Source organism: Oncorhynchus nerka, linkage group LG24 (assembly GCF_034236695.1).
Source record: "Oncorhynchus nerka isolate Pitt River linkage group LG24, Oner_Uvic_2.0, whole genome shotgun sequence".
Taxonomy (NCBI): Eukaryota; Metazoa; Chordata; class Actinopteri; order Salmoniformes; family Salmonidae; genus Oncorhynchus; species Oncorhynchus nerka.
The window spans coordinates 41,570,487-41,574,798 of NC_088419.1; positions in this window are offsets into that span (position 1 = coordinate 41,570,487).

The window sequence follows — 4,312 nt, forward strand, 5'->3', positions numbered from 1 at the left end:
TGTCAGTTACCATGATTGTCAATAATGTGTCAGGTACCATGATTGTCAATAGTGTGTCAGTTACCATGATTGTCAATAGTGTGTCAGTTACCATGATTGTCAATAATGTGTCAGGTACCATGATTGTCAATAATGTGTCAGTTACCATGATTGTCAATAATGTGTCAGTTCCCTTGGTTATCAATAATGTGTCAGTTACCATGATTGTCAATAGTGTGTCAGTTACCATGATTGTCAATAGTGTGTCAGTTACCATGATTGTCAATAATGTGTCAGGTACCATGATTGTCAATAATGTGTCAGTTACCATGATTGTCAATAATGTGTCAGTTACCATGATTGTCAATAATGTGCCAGCTACCATGATTGTCAATAATGTATCAGTTACCATGATTGTCAATAGTGTGTCAGTTACCATGATTGTCAATAATGTGTCAGTTGCCATGATTGTCAATAGTGTGTCAGGTACCATGTTTGTCAATAGTGTGTCAGGTACCATGATTGTCAATAATGTGTCAGTTACCATGATTGTCAATAATGTGTCAGGTACCATGATTGTAAATAGTGTGTCAGTTACCATGATTGTCAATAATGTGTCAGTTACCATGATTGTCAATAATGTGTCAGTTGCCATGATTGGCAATAGTGTGTCAGTTACCATGATTGTCAATAATGTGTCAGGTACCATGATTGTCAATAGTGTGTCAGGTACCATGATTGTCAATAATGTGTCAGTTACCATGATTGTCAATAATGTGTCAGGTACCATGATTGTCAATAATGTGTCAGTTACCATGATTGTCAATAGTGTGTCAGTTATTGTCAGTGTGTCAGTTACCATGATTGTCAATAATGTGTCAGGTACCATGATTGTCAATAATGTGTCAGTTACCATGATTGTCAATAATGTGTCAGTTCCCTTGGTTATCAATAATGTGTCAGTTACCATGATTGTCAATAGTGTGTCAGTTACCATGATTGTCAATAATGTGTCAGGTACCATGATTGTCAATAATGTGTCAGTTACCATGATTGTCAATAATGTGTCAGTTACCATGATTGTCAATAATGTGCCAGCTACCATGATTGTCAATAATGTATCAGTTACCATGATTGTCAATAGTGTGTCAGTTACCATGATTGTCAATAATGTGTCAGTTGCCATGATTGTCAATAGTGTGTCAGGTACCATGATTGTCAATAGTGTGTCAGGTACCATGATTGTCAATAATGTGTCAGTTACCATGATTGTCAATAATGTGTCAGGTACCATGATTGTAAATAGTGTGTCAGTTACCATGATTGTCAATAATGTGTCAGTTACCATGATTGTCAATAATGTGTCAGTTGCCATGATTGGCAATAGTGTGTCAGTTACCATGATTGTCAATAGTGTGTCAGGTACCATGATTGTCAATAGTGTGTCAGGTACCATGATTGTCAATAATGTGTCAGTTACCATGATTGTCAATAATGTGTCAGGTACCATGATTGTCAATAGTGTGTCAGTTACCATGATTGTCAATAGTGTGTCAGTTACCATGATTGTCAATAATACCATGATTGTGTCAGTTACCATGATTGTCAATAGTGTGTCAGTCAATGATTGTCAATAGTGTGTCAGTTACCATGATTGTCAATAATGTGTCAGTTACCATGATTGTCAATAATGTGTCAGTTACCATGATTGTCAATAGTGTGTCAGTTACCATGATTGTCAATAATGTGTCAGTTACCATGATTGTCAATAATGTGTCAGTTACCATGATTGTCAATAGTGTGTCAGTTACCATGATTGTCAATAATGTGTCAGTTACCATGATTGTCAATAGTGTGTCAGTTACCATGATTGTCAATAGTGTGTCAGGTACCATGATTGTCAATAATGTGTCAGTTACCATGATTGTCAATAATGTGTCAGGTACCATGATTGTCAATAGTGTGTCAGTTACCATGATTGTCAATAGTGTTTCAGTTACCATGATTGTCAATAGTGTGTCAGTTACCATGATTGTCAATAATGTGTCAGTTACCATGATTGTCAATAGTGTGTCAGTTACCATGATTGTCAATAATGTGTCAGGTACCATGATTGTCAATAATGTGTCAGTTACCATGATTGTCAATAATGTGTCAGTTACCATGATTGTCAATAATGTGCCAGCTACCATGATTGTCAATAATGTATCAGTTACCATGATTGTCAATAGTGTGTCAGTTACCATGATTGTCAATAATGTGTCAGTTGCCATGATTGTCAATAGTGTGTCAGGTACCATGATTGTCAATAGTGTGTCAGGTACCATGATTGTCAATAATGTGTCAGTTACCATGATTGTCAATAATGTGTCAGGTACCATGATTGTAAATAGTGTGTCAGTTACCATGATTGTCAATAATGTGTCAGTTACCATGATTGTCAATAATGTGTCAGTCATGATTGGCAATAGTGTGTCAGTTACCATGATTGTCAATAGTGTGTCAGGTACCATGATTGTCAATATCAGGTACCATGATTGTCAATAAGTTACCATGATTGTCAATAATGTGTCAGGTACCATGATTGTCAATAGTGTGTCAGTTACCATGATTGTCAATAGTGTGTCAGTTACCATGATTGTCAATAGTGTGTCAGTTACCATGATTGTCAATAATGTGTCAGTTACCATGATTGTCAATAGTGTGTCAGTTACCATGATTGTCAATAGTGTGTCAGTTACCATGATTGTCAATAATGTGTCAGTTACCATGATTGTCAATAATGTGTCAGTTATGATTGTCAATAGTGTGTCAGTTACCATGATGATTGTCAATCAATAATGTGTCAGTTACCATGATTGTCAATAGTGTGTCAGTTACCATGATTGTCAATAGTGTGTCAGTTACCATGATTGTCAATAGTGTGTCAGTCAATTAATAGTGTGTCAGTTACCATGATTGTCAATAGTGTGTCAGGTACCATGATTGTCAATAATGTGTCATGATTGTCAATAATGTGTCAGGTACCATGATTGTCAATAGTGTGTCAGTTACCATGATTGTCAATAGTGTGTCAGTTACCATGATTGTCAATAGTGTGTCAGTTACCATGATTGTCAATAATGTGTCAGTTACCATGATTGTCAATAGTGTCAGTTACCATGATTGTCAATAGTGTGTCAGTTACCATGATTGTCAATAATGTGTCAGTTACCATGATTGTCAATAATGTGTCAGTTACCATGATTGTCAATAGTGTGTCAGTTACCATGATTGTCAATAATGTGTCAGTTACCATGATTGTCAATAATGTGTCAGTTACCATGATTGTCAATAGTGTGTCAGTTACCATGATTGTCAATAATGTGTCAGTTACCATGATTGTCAATAATGTGTCAGTTACCATGATTGTCAATAGTGTGTCAGTTACCATGATTGTCAATAATGTGTCAGTTACCATGATTGTCAATAATGTGTCATTTAACAATGATTGTCATATTGCTGTGTGTGTACGTGTAAATACAATTACTCATCATCACATCAGTATGAGTAGTGTTTTATTGAGTCTGCGGCAGCACGTTGTCTCAGGGAGGAGAGGAACAGTAAAGTTGAGGAAAGGAGAGCAACACATTGCTCTGGGAGTGTTAAATATTTATAATGCTGCAGTTTCTCTCATCATCTTCAATCTCTCCCTCATTTCTCTCTCACCCCCTGCAGTAGCAGCCACTGCCAGACATCTATGCAGTGTTGTGTAGCAAGACCTCGCTGTGAAGACACGATCCCTCCTCTCTCTCTCTCTCTTCTCTCTCCCTGAAGACTTCAGTATATTCTTCACACGTAACAACAAAAAGGAACATTTGCAATTGAAGCAGAAATGCTAATCAACATAATGCCACTGGCATAGCATTCTCTTTGTCATGAAAATTATTCTGCCTCTGTCTCCCCAGGACCGTACCATGACTCATTGGTGCCCCACTGGACTTCATTATACAGGCAAGAAGGAACACAGTCATGGGGGATATCGCCTGCTCTGCGGCATGTAATACACTTTGTGAACACTCGAGGGGGCTATAGTACCATTACATCTTTACACATGTCTACATTGTAAAATCACACTTGTCTGGTGGACAGTTGAAGTCGGAAGCTTACATACACTTAGGTTGGAGTCATTGAAACTCGTTTTTCAACCACTCCTCAAATGTCTTGTTAGCAAACTATAGTTTTGGCAAGTCGGTGAGGACATCTACTTTGTGCATGACACAAGTAATTTTTCCAACAATTGTTTACAGACAGATAATTTCACTTATAATTCACTGTATCACAATTCCAGTGT